At 42.0% G+C, this 18,139-nt stretch overlaps 1 protein-coding gene across 1 annotated transcript in view; it reads left to right on the top strand.

The window, feature by feature from the left end:
- Positions 1-5,362: 5,362 nt before the first annotated feature.
- LOC124552576 (aminopeptidase N-like) overlaps positions 5,363-18,139 on the top strand; it is a 330,325-nt gene continuing 317,548 nt past the window's right edge. The window contains exon 1 of the mRNA XM_047126899.1: positions 5,363-5,450. The gene's annotated coding sequence lies outside the window, so the exon portion shown is untranslated. The remainder of the gene's footprint in view (positions 5,451-18,139) is intronic.

The raw sequence follows: 18,139 nt of genomic DNA on the forward strand, positions 1-18,139 counted from the left end.
AATAAAATGGGAAAACCGATCATTTCTGTTCTAATAACAGTGCCGACACGAACGGCAAAAAAAAAGGCATAAAAATTGGCAGACCATTGGTGGGGCAGTAGTGTCCCTGTTGCAGTGTGTCGTGATTTAAGGCAAGCGTGTACGTGCAGTATGCAGGACTTGGCCCCACCCGGTCTATACGGCAGTTTCCTCCCGTCGTCGCCGGACATCCGTTGTATTGCAGAATGCCACCAAACCTAGTCTGGAAATGAGTCACGGGGCAATGCAGTACAGTGTTTCGTTTGCTTTAAAAAGTTAAGAGCCTGCGATATCTATGAGATAATAAGGGGAAGAAAATAATGGCGTAAAGGTCATCGCCGAAATATCGTGGGACTTCAACGACCGCATCCGGCTGGACACCCGAGAGCCCTGGAAACATCACATACGCCGGGAAAGCCTCCGATCACATATAATAAAATTATAAATTAAAAACTCAACAATAATTCATTCATAGTTTTCGGTGAAAACAGAAAGTAGGTGATCTGCTGCCGGTGTCTACATAATATGCTTTTACTTGCTTGTAGCTCTTGAAAACGGACAAATTAACACGAAAACCAGAGTGTTCGGCCTCGGTTTTCACCCTGTAACACTGACTATTCGTAACGCCCAAATTGTGACATGATCCCCGATCACAACATGGTTTGCGAGCAGTTTCAAAAAATTAGGTTCAGTAGTAGAATTCCGGTGATATTTTGTAGTATTCAGCAGCTTGCCGCTTTTCGAGAAAAGCAGCGAACAGCGGTCGGAATGAGCTTTCTTTTATTTACCAATTTGATTTAATATCTTGATAGTACGAATCTGGAAACTGAGAGTGTAAAAATTTCCCATCTTAGTTAGATGTCAGTGTTTATTACAAGAAATAAAAAAAACCGAAACTCGGTTAATTGACAAACCGCTAACAGTCAGGTTATATTCCGGATAGCCGAAACGGTTAACGCGACCGCTTGCGGGAAGTGGGAAATCTGGGTTCGAGCACCGGTGCAGCACAAATTTTCACATGCCACTAGTCTGTAATACCTCCATAGCTAAAACGGCTGATGTCTAACATAATCACATTCAGCAAATTTATTATTTCGAATTAGTTTGTTAAGATTTCTGGCCAATAGGAGAAACATTCCAGTTACTGCCCTATGCAACAAAAACTGCAGCAGACACATTATTTATAATAGTTAACATCGGGTACTGCAGATCATACTTCTATCAAAATAATAAAGCTCCAAAATCATCTGGAAAACATAAAGTGAAAAGAATTGCAGGTAGCCAGACGCAGCCTGCTACCTTTCGATTCTTAGGTTACGAAACTACTGATCAAGCCACAGTTCGAACACGATTGCAGTATCTACGTTACGTGGTATATATGCAAAAGTTTATAGGTTGTAACCACAGATGTCTTTATTTTTTAATAATGACAATTTTTACCAAAAACGAGTGGCTTTTCATAAATCATGATTGCGCTGTAGCATTGAAACGGTATGCTCTCATACTTTTTTTTTTTTTGTCATCAGTCTACTGACTGGTTTGATGCGGCCCGCCACGAATTCCTTTCCTGTGCTAACCTCTTCATCTCAGAGTAGCACTTGCAACCTACGTCCTCAATTATTTGCTTGACGTATTCCAATCTCTGTCTTCCTCTACAGTTTTTGCCCTCTACAGCTCCCTCTAGTACCATGGAAGTCATTCCCTCATGTCTTAGCAGATGTCCTATCATCCTGTCCCTTCTCCTTATCAGTGTTTTCCACATATTCCTTTCCTCTCCGATTCTACGTAGAACCTCCTCATTCCTTACCTTATCAGTCCATCTAAATTTCAACATTCGTCTATAGCACCACATCTCAAATGCTTCGATTCTCTTCTGTTCCGGTTTTCCCACAGTCCATGTTTCACTACCGTACAATGCTGTACTCCAGACGTACATCCTCAGAAATTTCTTCCTCAAATTAAGGCCGGTATTTGATATTAGTAGACTTCTCTTGGCCAGAAATGCCTTTTTTGCCATAGCGAGTCTGCTTTTGATGTCCTCCTTGCTCCGTCTGTCATTGGTTATTTTACTGCCTAGGTAGCAGAATTCCTTAACTTCATTGACTTCGTGACCATCAATCCTGATGTTAAGTTTCTCGCTGTTCTCATTTCTACTACTTCTCATTACCTCCGTCTTTCTCCGATTTAGTCTCAACCATACTGTGTACTCATTAGACTGTTCATTCCGTTCAGCAGATCATTTAATTCTTCTTCACTTTCACTCAGGATAGCAATGTCATCAGCGAATCGTATCATTGATATCCTTTCACCTCGTATTTTAATTCCACTCCTGAACCTTTCTCTCATACTACAGGAGTTAAAATACGAAAAGCATGAAATACGGTAAACTTTTACCTACCAATATGTAGTTTCCTGTCATTCTATTACAACAAACTGGACAAAAAACGGTGCGTTTTCGAGAAGTCCTCAGTGTACTGCTGGTTTGAAACAGCGTATATTGATACTATGCACCTTACAATATAAAAACCGCCAAACACAGGGTTCCACTCCATATTTCTTAATGCAATAGGGCGTCCCTTAAGCTCTGCTTGTGACGTAAAGCCGGTGCTACATCTCATTGGCCATGTTCTCCACGAGAGGCAGATTCTTCCTTTAACGCTTTCCAAGTAGTGGAATATCTGCGTGGAGTTCCACGGTGTGACGTCACCAGTGCACGAACGTTTTCACTTACTGCGATGAGACGCCGTAACAATTGCTACACGCAGCTACTTGTGTGAGTTGGGATTGTGCAGGAAACTGGCTGCGTTCATTTCAACGGAACCAGCCTGGCATTTGTCATACGTGACTTCTGAGATGTATGACGAAAATAAAAAAATTGGCAAAGTGCAAGTAGGACTCTTGCATTGAGCGTTCCGTATAAACTTACCTACACATAGTTCAACCATCCTCGCAATGGAGAACCTCAATGATTTTTGCATGTTATCGATACTGATACTGGAAAGGAATTCCTAGACCTCAGACAAAGCCCAGACCTACAGAAAGAAGCGAGGAAGGGACTTCAGTTTTATATGTTCAGACAGAGAAGATTTAATAAAACATGTTCAAATGGCAAAAGATATTTTTATTTGATGTAATTACAGTTCAACAAGTTTCTAAATTTTTTACTTTAGGTATACTGTGAAACCTTGCTTCCTGTCAAATTTCATGATTCTAGGTCAACGGGACGTATCCTACACTCACGCTCATATATTAAGAATAATGCTGATACATGGTGAAAGGCCGCTCTGGTAGGCCGTTTGCGGGTTTAAATCATCTCGGGGTATGACCGTGCGGTGCATTTGACCTGAGGTCGTCGCACGGTGGCGCTGGCAGCAGTCCACATACGCAGAGGTGTGTTGGTGCATGTCAGAGTACGGTGCAGCGAGTAAGTGTGCAGACGTTTTCAGACGTGCTAATGGTGACGGTGTGTTGAAAATGATCCAAAGAACACATATGGATGACGTTATGAGGGGTAGAATACTAGGGCGACTGGAGTCTGGTCAAACACAGCAGGTCGTAGCACGGGCCCTCCGTGTGCAACGAAGTGTGTTCTCAAGATTATGGCAACGATTCCAGCAGACAGGAAACGTGCCCAGGCGCTACAGTACGGGACGTCCACAGTGTGCAACACCACAAGAAGACCGATGTCTCACCATCAGTGCCCGCAGACAGCCTTGCTCGGGACCTTACTGCAGCCACTGGAACAGTTTTCTCCAGACACACAGTCTACAGACGACTGAACAGACATGGTTTATTCGCCTGGAGACCTGCAAGGTGCATTCCACTGACCCCTGGTCACAGGATAGCCTGTAAAGCCTGGTGTAAAGAACACAGTACATGGTCATTGGAACAGTGGTCCCAGGTTATGTTCACGGACGAGTCCAGGTGTAGTATGAACAGTGAATCTCACCGGGTTTTCATCTAGCGTGAACCAGGAACCAGACACCAACCCGTCAGTGTCCTTGAATGGGACCTGTATGGAGGTCGTGGTTTGATGGTGTGGGGTGGGATTATGATTGGTACACGTACACCTCTCCATGTCTTTGACAGAGGAACTGTAACAGGTCAGGTGTATCGGGACGACATTTTGCACCAGTATGTCCGCGTTTTCAGGTGTTCAGTGGGTCCCACCTTCCTCCTGATGGATGATGACGCACGGCCCCACCGAGCTGCCATCCTGGAGGAGTACCTTGAAACAGAAGATATCAGGCGAATGGAGTGGCATGCCTGTTCTCCAGTCCTAAACCCCATCGAGCACGTCTGGGATGCTCTCGGTCGACGTATCGCTGCACGTCTTCAAACGCCTGCGACACTTCAGGAGCTCCGACAGGCACTGGTGCAAGAATGGGAGGCTATACCCCAGCAGCTGCTCACCCATTTGACCCAGAGTATGCCGACCCGTTGTGCGGCCTGTGTACGTGTGCATGGTGATCATATCCCATACTGATGTCGGGAAACAGTGCAGGAAACAGTGGCGTTTTGTAGCACATGTGTTTCGGGATGGTTTTCTCAACGTATCACCAACACCGAGCACTTACAGACCTGTGCTGTGTGTGTTCCCTATGTACCTATGCTATTGGCGCCAGTTTTGTGTAGTGCCACGTTGTGTGGCACCACATTCTGCAATTATCCTTAATGTATGAGCATGAGTTACAAGTTGATACGTTCACCCATTCCTGAGAAAAAAATGGTCCTAGCAGACGGCCGGACAGCCAGTCAGATTGAAAATAACAAATTTTTTTCGTGTAATATAATTACAAATTAAACAATTTTCAGATTTTTTTCATTTTATTGTACTGTGAAACCCTGCTTCTTCCCAAATTTCAGAATCCTAGGTCAATGGGAAGTACCCTATAGGATTTGATGAGTAAGTTTTAGAGTATAGAAATATGTGACAAAAATAGGCCGTACCTTTTGATTGCAGCGACTTAGAAACTTTAATTTTTTACACCGCCGAGGGGCTGTATACCGTAGTATGTGACACAAATTTCAACTTGATGTGTGTATCCGTCCATGAGAAAAAAAAGGATTTCTAACAGATAGACGGACGGCAACGTAACCCTATGAGGATTCCGCTTTTACCGGTTGAGGTACGAGACCTTAAAACAACTGTCCCCATACGCGGTAAGCCGCTTCTTCCGCCTGTTCCTGACGCTCAACTCCACGGCGACGTGTGTATTACCTCTAGGTGCAAGTTTCGCTCCTCAAAAGATAGCGCTTGGAGGCCAACCGGCTTTGGTATCGGGTCAGCTGACTCGGCTAGCGCTTCGTAAAGCCACGGCTTTCAGCAGTGCCAGCCCAGGACGCCTGCAATCCACCAGATCGCGGGCATATCCTCAGGACTGCGAGAGCTCCACACACGGCAGGCAACCGCTCTGCGCTGAATCACCGAGGTAACCACTGTCTCTGCTGTGAGCTTTCTATTGAAAATTGTCTGCATGAGATACATTTATTTAAAAAAGTTCCTCCTCGTGTAACGTGTACTGCAGGTGTCGTATTCAGCTGCTGAGCAAAACTGATTGTTAGGTGGCCCTGTGTTGCGCATGTGAACAGTGTCGTGAAATAAAACTCTAAGCTTCATGAAATGTAAATTATAAAATAAAGAAAATGAATGTAATGAAATGCCAAAAAAAGTGATTGTGTGCTCAGTGAAAATTACGTAACCAAAATTCAGTACCGTAGTACATCATGAATATTGCTTGATAATGAAGTGCAATGTTTGGCGTGGAATATCCACAAAAATAAATTGCTTCTCTGATCGGAAGAAAATTGTTGAAAATACCAGTGCTGCCGCTGAAAATTTATCTGCTTGCTAGCGCACCTGACATTCCCGACTGCACCCTGTTTGCTCAAGAATGCAAGGTGAAATAAGTGACTTACCTCTTGCTCAGCATCATGTTTTGTGTCTGATGTCCCGACATTCTCGAACCCAAATACAAATCAGCCGATGCTGCAGCTATAGGAAAGCAAATCTACCCACTTTCTTTCTTTCTTTCGCTTACGCCATAGTCCCGCAGCAATCGCAGGGTTGGCGTGGTTAGAACGGATTTGGCAAGGTTTTAGGGGTGGCCGGATGCCCTTCCTGCCGCCTCCCCGTACCCCAAGGGATGGAATCAGTGTACCCCAACTGTCTGCGTCTAGTATAAATCGTGAAATAGTGCGAACATGATTCAAATTTCTACGACGCGTGTAACTGAGGCGGAACGTGGGGACCAGCCCAGTATTCTCCTAGCGGGATGTGGAAAACTGCCTAAAAACCACATCCAGGCTGGCCGGCACACCGGCCCTCGTCGGTAATCCGCCGGGCGGATTAGATCCGGGGCCGACGCGCTCATCCAAGTCCAGGAAGCAGCACGTTAGCGCTCTCGGCTACCCTGGCGGGTCGAAAGCAAATCTACCCACTACAAATGTATTATTATTATTATTATTATTATAATTGTCGGAAACAATATGTTGCTGAGAATCACCCGGTATGATAAGATAATTTTTATTGCTGAACAAGATTGATGGATGCTTAAAAACTGGGTAACACAGGACGATTGAGAGCGGTGACTGTCGAATCTGGCACTCTGGCTGACCGTTTCAGAGTTGGAATGTCCCATGCGTCAAGCTCCAACAACCATTCCGCGTTAAAAATCTGTTAATTCACGTCGCGCTTCCACAATCACGTCGGAAACTTTGTCACATGAATCACTTGAGTACCAATGACAGCTGCGTCATGCACAGCCATTTTATACCTTGTGTACGCGATACTTCTTCCATCTGTGTATGTGGATATCGGTGTCTCATGAGGGATTTTTTTTCAGCTCAATGTGTATCCGATGTGTGAAGTTGGCGTAGCAGTAGTGCTAAAGTCTTTGGTTTCAGATAAACCTTAAAAGAAAACAGATGTGGTAGTGTGTTCTGCCGCTTCTGAAAGATCGATGTCGTCTTTGAATGATATTGTTCTTATAAAGGAAGTCAAGTTAGGTTATAGTACTAGTACTTACGGACAGGTTGCGCATTAAATATTCCGCATTGGATTAATTCATTATAGAAATTTTAAATATTGACAAGTAATTGTTCCTCGTAAAAGTTATTGTTTGCCCTGTAGCTGAATTTTTGATCTGAAGATTTTGAAAGAGCGTTTTTGGTTTTGTCGGCAAGAAAATCAATTGTATTCAAATTTTCATTAAAAAGTTAAGATATATATTTGATTATAAAGCGGCTTTTAAAGGAAAAGGACGCTACTAGTTTCACACAAAAAACAGCTATTTGACTAAAAAACAACTTTTAAAGGAAAATGGTTCAAATGGCACTGAGCACTATGGGACTTAACATGGCCGACCGCGGTGGTGTAGCGGTTCTAGGCGCTCAGTCCGGAACCGCGCGACTGCTACGGTCGCAGGTTCGAATCCTGCCTCGGGCATGGATGTGTGTGACGTCCTTAGGTTAGTTAAGTTTAAGTAGTCCTAAGTTCTAGGGGACTGATGACCACAGATGTTAAGTCCCATAGTGCTCAGAGCCATTTGAACCATTTTTGGACTTAACATCTATGGTCATCAGTCCCATAGAACTTAGAACTACTTAAACCTAACTTTCCTAAGGACATCACACAACACCCGGTCATTTAAAGGAAAAGGGCGCCACAAATTTGACAGAAAAGCTTATTATTTGTCTGTCATTCTTATAAAATAAGAAAAGAGAAAGGAAACTACAACAACAATAATAAATTAAAAACCATACAATTAATTTGTAGTTCATAACAAAAATAGTAGTTAGCGGGTCTGCTGCTTGTGTCTACATAATATGCCTTTACCTACTTGCAGGCCTTAAGAACGAAGAACTTAACACGAAAAATAGTTCGCCAATCTCAGTTTGTACCATTTAGCTCTGACTATTCGTGTGTCGAAATAGTGGTATGATTCTCAAGAACAACACGATTTTTTAACAGATTAAAAAAAATCAGTTGGAGTATATTGGAGAATCTTTTATGCTATTCATACCCTCATTACTTTCCAACAAGGGGATTTAACAGTAGACGGACTAACATTTCTTTTATGTACCTTTTTTATTTGGTATTTTGATTCTATGTATCTTAAAACACACAAGGAATCGTACAATTTTTCGCCTTTGTCGGAAAGCTACATTAATTATCCGAAATAACAGTAATAAAAAATCCTAAAATCGGCTATTTCAGAAACCGGCTATTTTGAGCGGTTGTAACAGTCAGATTAAACTGGAGATTAAAAAAAAAAGTTGGATCCGGGAGCCGGTTGTTTCAACGACAATCGCCAACCCTAGTTGTCACAGAATGTAATGTTGTGCGGCGAAGTAATACAGTACTGCTCTTTTCTCTAACTGGCGATAAACCACTAGGAAAAGTAACTACCGTAAAATGCGTAGGAGGAACCACGCAAAATGCATGGTAGGAAAAGCAGATGCCAGGCTGAAATCCATTCGACTGACGTTAAGGGAATGTATTAGGTTGCTGCAGAATCTCGTAGCGTCTTTCCGTAAGTTTAATAAACACAACAGATATACAGACAGAGATTTTAAGTCATCAATAGTATATTCTTCACTATTTACAACAGCTTGCCAACCCTGGGGTAACTTTTCGATTCCGCGACTGTAGTAACCACGTGGTTTTGAGGCGAAGAACTAGCCTTGCCTTGTTCGGAGCACATCTTCTTCCGGAAGTGAAATTCGTTGATGTTTGTTTCGTACAGAGCAGAAAAGGTGAAAATCTGACGGTGCAAGATACGGTGAACGAGGTGGGTGAGGAATGACTTGTCAACCCAACACTTGTATAGTGTTTCTTGTCAGTGTAGCAGAATTCGGGCGGCCGTCATCGTTCAGTAGCGCCACTTCACGCAGTCTTCCTGGTCGTGTTTCTCCGATTGCGTCTGCAAGACGTCGTAGTTGTAGCCAATGAATGTCAGCAGTGATGGTGACACATCGGGGAAGTACTTCGTAGTACACCACACCGTCGCTGTTCCACCAGATGCATAACATTATCTCCTGTGGATGTACTCAGTCTTTGTACGGGGAGCTGCTGCTTTGTTTGGGCTCAACCATTCCTTTCTTTTACTTAGCATAAAGACACCATTTATCGTCACCAATACCGATACAGGATAGGAATGGTTGGTAGTTCACAGCTTGTGATTGATGACGAGCAAGCAGAGATGCACATATGGCAAGCCGCTGCTTTGTGTGATTTTGGCTTAAAGCATACGGTACACGTACACCCGATTTTTTAATCTTCCCCATCGCATGCAAATGTCGCCCGATGGTGGTATGTTCACAGTTAATCACATTTGCCAGTTCTCGCGTACGCTGACGCGGATCATTGTGGATTAACGCATTTAAGCGATTTTCATCAAACCGCGACAATCTTCCTGAGCGTGGAGAGTCACTGATCTCAAAACGATCCTACTTAAAACGGGGAAGCCATTTTCTTGGTGTGCGCTGTCCAGTGGCATTACGTCCATACACAGCGCAAATATTTTTGGCTGCATCCGCTGCTGTTACACCTCTTCTGAATCGAAACAGAATAATATGTCGAAAATGTTCCGAATTCTCCACGTGACACTCCATTTTCTAGCGTCCCCAGCTTCACTTACTGTCTCCAAATGACAAAATGACATCATGCAAACTCAAATACCAACAGTGAACTACAAATAAAAAAAATATAATCGGCAAATAAACCCATAGCCACCGGAATACCAACAGGCAAAAGGAAAAACTCTACGGACGCATGTACCAACCTAATAATTCATCCATTAATTAAATTTCTTACAATACACTTATTCGACAGATTCTGGGGTATTGTTCATCGCCGGCCGCTGTGGCCGAATGGTTCTAGGCGCTACAGTCTGGAACCGCGTGACCGCTACGGTCGCAGGTTCGAATCCTGCCTCGGGCATGGATGTGTGTGCTGTCCTTAGGGTAGTTAGGTTTAAGTAGTTCAAAGTTCTAGGGGACGGATGACCCTAGAAGTTAAGTCCCATAGTGCTCAGAGCCATTATTGTTCATCTTGCTGTGGCCCTTAACAAGTAGGATTTACAAAAATGGTTCAAATGGCTCTGAGAACTATGGGGCTTAACTTATGAGGTCATCAGTCCCCTAGAACTTAGAACTACTTAAACGTAACTAACCTAAGGACATCACACACATTCACGCCCGAAGCAGGATTCGAACCTACGACCGTAGCGGTCGCGCGGTTCCAGACTGTAGCGCCTAGGATTTACGGCACAAATAGAAAATATCTAACGCAGAGCTGCGCGTTTCGTCAGAACATAGTTTAGTAAGCGCAAGAGGGTTAAGGAGATGGTCAATAAAGTCCAGTCGCAGACTGCAAGCGAGACCTTGTGCATCGCAGAGAGGCTTATTCTTAAAAATCAGAAAGCGTGCGTTCCAAGAAGGGTCGAACAACGTATTTCTGCCGCCCACAAACGTCCCGCAAAGTGGCCACTTGCGAAAAAAAGCAGGAGGCTCACCGAACTATCGTGATTTGTGCAAACGTACAGGTGACAACTTTCCTCGGTCGCATACACTTATCTGTGCGTTTGTATGACGTCAGCCGCCTGCTATAACGCGTAGGATGGTTTGGTTGACGAAGTAATGATGGCTGCAAGAGACATAAATTTTGCAGGCGGGTTGAGTCGAGTTTCTGTCGCCAGCTAAGTCGCCTCCTATCGGTCAGGTAGGCGCCTACTTCCTTATCGCCGCTGTCCGAGGCCGCCGTCTTTCACAACGCTTGCCAACGGCTCGTCAGCTAATAGTCGACTCTCGCGGTCTTCATGCCCAGTCACCAAATTACGCCCGATTCTGCGTCAGTTGAAACGAAAAGTCAGAGATCAGAACTGGGGGCTGTATACTTTCCTTAAACTCGCCAACGGGTCCTCTGATGTCATCCCCGAACCAGCCGTTCCCATACGCTCTCAAGTATGCGCTGGTGCCCCAGAAAGTTATCCGCATAACAACTCTCGCTCTCCGACCAAGAAGAAGAAGAATTGCGTTGACAAAGAAAATTATTTTTATTTTGAGAATGACAATACGTAGACTACAATTCCGTTGCCGGAATAATAGGCTCGCAATTCCTAATTCGCGACTGAATGTTATTAGAGGTGTGCCAACCTTATTCACTCTTAGTTGAACATCGGACTTCGTAATGAAATGACAATGTGCCAATTGTGGTGCTAGGTGTTACTTTTTTTTTCCCCGTAGAGGCCGAGCGGTTCTAGGCGCTACAGTCTGGAACCGCGCGACCGCTACGGTCGCAGGTTCGAATCCTGCCTCGGGCATGGATGTGTGTGATGTCCTTAGGCTAGTTAGGTTTGTTCGAAGTTCTGGGGGACTGATGACCTCAGAAGCTATGCCCCATTGTGCTCAGAGCCATTTGAACCATTTTTTGAACTTTTTTTGCCAATTGTGTTACTTTTTTTGCCAATTGTGTTACTTTTTTTGCCAATTGTGTTACTTTTTTTGCCAATTGTGTTACTTTTTTTGCCAATTGTGCTACTTTTTTTGCCAATTGTGTTACTTTTTTTGCCAATTGTGTTACTTTTTTTGCCAATTGTGTTACTTTTTTTGCCAATTGTGTTACTTTTTTGCCAATTGTGTAATTTTTTGCCAAATTGTCCTGTAATTTTTTGCCAATTGTGGTGTTATTTTTTGCCAATTGTGGTGTTATTTTTTGCCAGTTGTGGTGTTATTTTTTGCCAGTTGTGGTGTTATTTTTTGCCAGTTGTGGTGTTATTTCTTGCCAATTTTGGTGTTATTTTTTGCCAATTGTGGTGTTACTTTTTGCCAAATTTGGAGTTATTTTTTGCCAATCTTGGTGTTTTTTGCCAATTTTGGTGTTTTTTCGCCAATTGTGGTGTTATTTTTCGCCAATTGTGGTGTTATTTTTCGCCAATTGTGGTGTTATTTTTCGCCAATTGTGGTGTTATTTTTCGCCAATTGTGGTGTTTTTTTTACGAAGTTTGGTACCATGACAGCTGTCTTTCTTTGTTTTTGACTTATTTTATTTCTTCGGTGTCGTGTTGGAAAAATAATATCCCTTCCGATTTCATTATATTTTCAGCTGTTACAAATTGAATTTATTAGTACATTATTGAAAAACAAAAATATTTACGTTAAGATTCTTAAATATAATCGCTTAAAGAAAAAATAACTTCGCAATCGTACACTGTTGAAAGTTTATTAAAAGAAAGCAGTGTCATAACTTTAAAGATCTCTTCTCAGAGATCGTTCTGACCGTTTGCTAAAATTTCACTATAATGTGAAATATACTCTCTGAAATGATCTGTGTATTAGTCAAGTCAGAGTCATGTATTTTGTGGTTTTCGTCTTTATAGTTGCTTTTTACGAAAATATACAATTTGATTGATGTACTACATTGAAGATCGCTCCAAAATGTTTCATCTTTGGTACGATTTGTTACGCAAAAGTGTCGGGAAATTTAGCATCAGTGACTGAAAGTGTTCCGAGAAGATAGTTCACTGGAAGTAAGTTCTTTCGTCTGACGTTACATTGAGAAAATCGGTACTTTACATGGAAAATAAACGTATAATCTAAATTTATACACGAACCTCGGCCTTGAAGAAGTAGTCTTGATCCATATTTAACGTTAAATAACTACCAGTTACCAATAATGGTAATTTACTGCTCCTACATGTAAGACATTGTTACGCAGGAAAATGTAAAATTTAGCGACATTTCGTGCAATCCGCTGATTTAGAGTTATGTCTTTAAGAACGAGACATTTCGCGTTATTTTACGCTTTATTGTTTACGCGACAGTTTGTACCCTTAGCTATACGTCATAACTGCTAAGTGTGTCTCAATTCAGTTTGTCCTTAATATAGCTACAAAGTACGCTGAGGCCCAATTTCATGCAATATTCAGTGCATCATAGTAAAAAAATCAGGGTCACTGACAGAATGCCTGTTCTGTTCTCATGCTAATTACGTATATAATAAATTGACTTAACTGGGTTTATATGAGGGTAGAAGGTCTAAAAACATACAAAACTACACCACTAACAAAATGCCAAAATAAAATTTGAACAGAATCTTGTTCCTACATAAAATGATTGCATTTGATTTGGCGAATGAAATCGGATATTGAGAAGGCTAAATATTTCGAAAGTTATCTGTGTGTAGTTACTTAATAATAACGCTTTTAAATTCTGACCGTTCAGTGAGCACGTGCCTGCCCCTGGTAGCTGAGTGGTCAGCGCGATGGATTGTCATACGTAACGGCCCGGGTTCGATTCCCAGCTGGGTCGGAGATCTTCTCCGCTCAGGGACTGGGTGTTGTGTTGTCCTTATCATAATTTCATCCCCATCGTCACGCAAATCGCCGAAGCGGCGTCAACTCGAAAGACTGCACCAGGCGAACGGTGTACCCGAAGGGAGGCCCTAGCCACACGGCATTTCCAATGGGCACGTAAGGATGCTCTAAGGCAATAGTCTCCTGCTAAGTGTGAAGTGCGTTCTTTCATTTGATTTCTTCGTACTAAGGGGATCCGCCTGATTTCATGCAGTCCACGTAACATAAGTCTTCCGTGACAGCAAAATGTAGCAATGGTGCAGGGATGTAGAAGCAGGACGTAGAGAAGTACGTGATGCAGGCGGTCAGACAAAGAAGCGAGTGTCAACTGATGATTTGTTCAGCGAGTGAATCGTACGATTCCAGGAAAGCAATTCAAATCGAGCCATGAGGAATGTTACAACTAGACATTGTCCTATTTCGTGACAATGCTCGGCCGAAAACTGCTTCTGCAGCAAAGACTCTCCTGCAACGTTTTCGAAGGTAAGTGTTTGACTTCATCTCGTTGTTCACATGAACCGCAGGCTATGAAGACATCATATTGGCACAGACAACGAACTGTAGACCAGTGTAGAGAATTGCTGGACAGCACAGGCAGCTGCAGTGGCGGCCGATTACCATGTGCTACAGCACACTGTAAATATCGCACTAAAATTATACCAATTCGCTTCGAATGCGATCCAGAAATCGCACTGAAATTAAGCCATTTCTTTTCTAATGCGAGGTGGAAATCACACTAATATGCCATTTATCTTCGAACGCTTGCTGACGCAAATAAAGTGGACGAAACCCTGTTCTGTGGCGCTCTCTCCACGATAACTAGAAACCAGTGCAGAGTGCTGAAATGACGGTCTGCCGCGCTACTTTCAACGCAGGGAAGCGACGCAGTTGTCAGCCTTCTACTGCGCATGTCCTGCTGTGACGTCATCCCTTGTGGCACTAAGAGTGCTATGTTCGTCAAAGCACCAAACCCGTCTTTTTGTGGAAGCGTAGAGTATGACGTCTTTACGACGAGCTCCTGTAATGACAGCATTATGGGCGAGTTACGTAAAAACACAAACTAGTAATTTGCAGATCTGGGTTCGATTCCACCTGATGCCAATATTTTTATTGTGTTTCCCATTTTACTTTATTACTCGCAATGTTACACTATTAACTACAAAAGTGAAACTGACAGATCATTTTCTACGCTTAAAATAAACATAGTTGATATCGTTACGATTACCTCTCCTGTAAGTCAAAAGCCTGTAGGTTACGTGGTGGTGAAACAAACGAGTATATGAGGAAATATACTATGAAAGTGTTTTCTGTAGATGATCTCCTAAAGAGTCGCTTTTCCAGTAGACTTTTGGAGGAGAAAGTGAGATTTAAAGAGTTAGGTGGATGTAGTTCAAATGTAAATCTAACAACAGAGCAATATGGGACGAGCTTCACAGATTTGGCTCAGGTACCACTGAAAATTTCGCAATACTTGCAAAATATTTTGATCAGCTTCTTCATTGGCCAGAACAAATCCATAAACTCCATTAATCACACACTCATGAAAATGTAGAACACGATTTACCCGAACTATCAAAGACGTTTAAGAATTTATACAACCTTATTAACCTAGAGGAGAAGAGTTTATTATACCAGTACTTTTCAATTGACTTCTAGCAAAAATACAAAAATGAAGTAAAATTAATCTTTGAGAAAACTAGAAGAACAGAAAAACTCCCATTAGAGTGTAAAGTGTCCTTGATACGTCCATTAAGTAAAAAAAGACAATAAACGTGTTAATAAGTGAGGAATTTCTTTTCAGTTACATATAACATATTTTCCACGATTATAGTAAACAGAGTAGAAACAACACTGGAGAGTAACTTAGGTGAATATCACGGTTGTTTCAGGAAGGACAGATGTTCTGAACAAATATTTAATCTGAAGTCAGTCATTTGTCACAATTACAGCCGAAAAGGTCAATATTTTTCTTTGGAATTAAGTGTAGCGTATTGTGCAAGCGTAGATCAGGAGCGGTTTTTAAAACACCGTTCACATGCCTCGACCATAGGCAAATACAAGTGTGATAGCGTATAAATATATATAAAATGAGTTTTGTTTTGTCTGGTATATGACGTGATCATGTGAAAATGTTAAATGTCAAATAAACTTCTTTTTGGGGGTGGGGGAAGGGGGGAAATGAGTAACATCACAAATCGGTAATCGAAGAGCTTCGAACCTCCTAAACGGCAATTTTTTGTAACTTTTATTTAATTTCTATGTTTTTTCCCAATTTAAGGCGTATACGCAGTTTAAGGTAGATTTCAATATGTAGAATATGTCCAGTTTATGTAAACAGATATGCTATAGTGCACAGTGTTTTTGTGACGTAATGATCATCTGTAAGCGGTGTATATGCACATGTCACAGATTTTTGGCCATTTGAACAAGAAGATTTAAGTTTTTAAATAATTTAGTTATAACAAACCTTTGGCTACGAGTTATTTATCGACATGTTAACATGAAGTGAGGTCCAACTTAACATGAACACGTTTCATAGTGAAAAGATTTTTTTTAAGAGCTGAAGATAATAGCAAAGTCTGTAGAAACCAGTTGTTTTAAATAAAGAAATATTATAAAAGTTAAGCATATTTAAACAATTCAATTTACATACCCAAAATTAGTATATTCACTTTAGTAACGATTACCACCACTGTAAGTCAAAAGACTATAGACCACCACATTGTAGCTCATTGGTATAATTTTTCACGGGCCCCTACTGGGCGACCGTCTTCCACGACGAGGGTATTGGAAAGACGGCACCACGCTACGACAAAAGAGTTAAGTCAGAGCGGCGATTATGTAGAGAAGTAGTTGGATGGTGTAGCTAAACGTTGCAAAGAAGAATTTTTGATTTCCGCGACAGATCGGGTCTTGGAAGAAAAAATAGCTCTCGCACAACGATAGGAAACAAACTCCCAGTAGATTTTACACTGCACATTTTCGTGTGTGTTTATACATTTTGTACGATAAAGTATGAAATTAACAAACATATCAAATTTGCCATATTTGAGTCCTCCATCTATCAAAACATAACTCAAAGTAACTGCGTTAGTTTAAAAAATAATCATGACTCTCAATTTAATCTGACACTTATCCTTCTCCCAACTTAGATCTGAAGATGATCAGCTAGTCAAACTGAAACTGGTCATCATTGTTAAAGAAAATACTAATCCAGTCGGTATGTTTCATTAGTCATACTAAAGGAGATCACAGTCTCCTGAGACGTACTGTTAATCACGAAATTAAAACCACTTTTATCTGAAACTAGTTATCTAAATCTAAATATTTTATATTTTTGCTTCGCCTGAGGCACTGCATCTGCTTGAAAATGCCCACGATCAGGCTTGGCGAGATTATATTATAGAAGCTATCCCACGCAAAACCTGTTACATCACTGCGCAAAGGAAAAGGTTCTGACTTTCAATAAATGTTCGAAGTTTTAAGCATAATATCTTATAAGGAATCCAAAAGCGAAACCTCGAATCCCATATTGACTGCCATTAGAATAAAGGTAAGTGAAATGAGTTTATGAAAAGAGGAGGATATTTTAGATAGTTTTACGTTTCAGTCGAAAGTATCTGTTGCGGTAAACGAGAACAATTTTTAATATGTGAAATTTCGGTGGTGATGAGTGAACAGCCTTCTGTCTAAATCCTCCGTAATTTTTTACCAGTTGCTATAGGATCCTAATTCGGGGAGCCCCTAGCGTTTATGTAACCTACAAGGCGGAGTTGTTCAGCATAGAGTTACGGAGTGCTGCAGGCGAAATCGTCGTGTTAACCTCTGAAACTTCTTGGCAGGTTAAAACTGTGTGCCGGACCGAGACTCGAACTCGGGACCTTTGCCTTTCGCGGGCAAGTGCTCTACCAACTGAGCTACCCAAGCATGACTCACGACCCGTCCTCACAGCTCTACTTCCGCCAGCAACTCGTCTCCTACCTTCCAAACCTCTGGTTGCATGATTGTTGGGACTGACATTAATGCATGTTTGCGGGGGGGGGGGGGGGGGGGGGGGGGGCTGATAAGCCCCCATTGAGATTTCTATAAATATCGGTATTTTTTCATTCTTGTCAAGTTTATTATGGAAACTTACTTGTATAAACGAACGAATAGAGCTTATAAAACGTATCTGTAGTTAGTTAAATCAGGGAAACATTAAAGAAAGGGTTTGGACATCAATTTCAGTGGAATAAGTTTCAATTAAATCGTTATTAATTTTATTATTTTGGCATGTAACAACGTATATCAGCATTTACAGAAACGAGGAATTGCACATTGATGAGGTACAATGCAACTCAGGATCCATGAAGCATCCAAATACACAATAGAAAGAAAAAAATGGCTGAGTAGCCTATTACATAGGCGCAACAAAAATCAAGCTACACAGTATTTTATCCTAATAAAGATTACATTCCCTGTCATAAACCTCCAAACGTTATTGGAAACAATCTTCACAAGGACACTGTGCTCATTGCATACATTGTCAGAACTTTTTGAACAGCACTGTGCAGGTTTCCTGTCCAATTCACTTGGATGCAGAAAGCATCGACTTCTGGGTATTTTTCTTTGGTGGATGGTATCCATTTCCTGGACTCTTGCCCGCATCTCGTGGTCGTGCGGTAGCGTTCTCGCTTCCCACGCCCGGGTTCCCGGGTTCGATTCCCGGCGGGGTCAGGGATTTTCTCTGCCTCGTGATGGCTGGGTGTTGTGTGCTGTCCTTAGGT

Source organism: Schistocerca americana, chromosome 10 (genome assembly GCF_021461395.2).
Source record: "Schistocerca americana isolate TAMUIC-IGC-003095 chromosome 10, iqSchAmer2.1, whole genome shotgun sequence".
In the NCBI taxonomy this organism is placed as follows: Eukaryota; Metazoa; Arthropoda; class Insecta; order Orthoptera; family Acrididae; genus Schistocerca; species Schistocerca americana.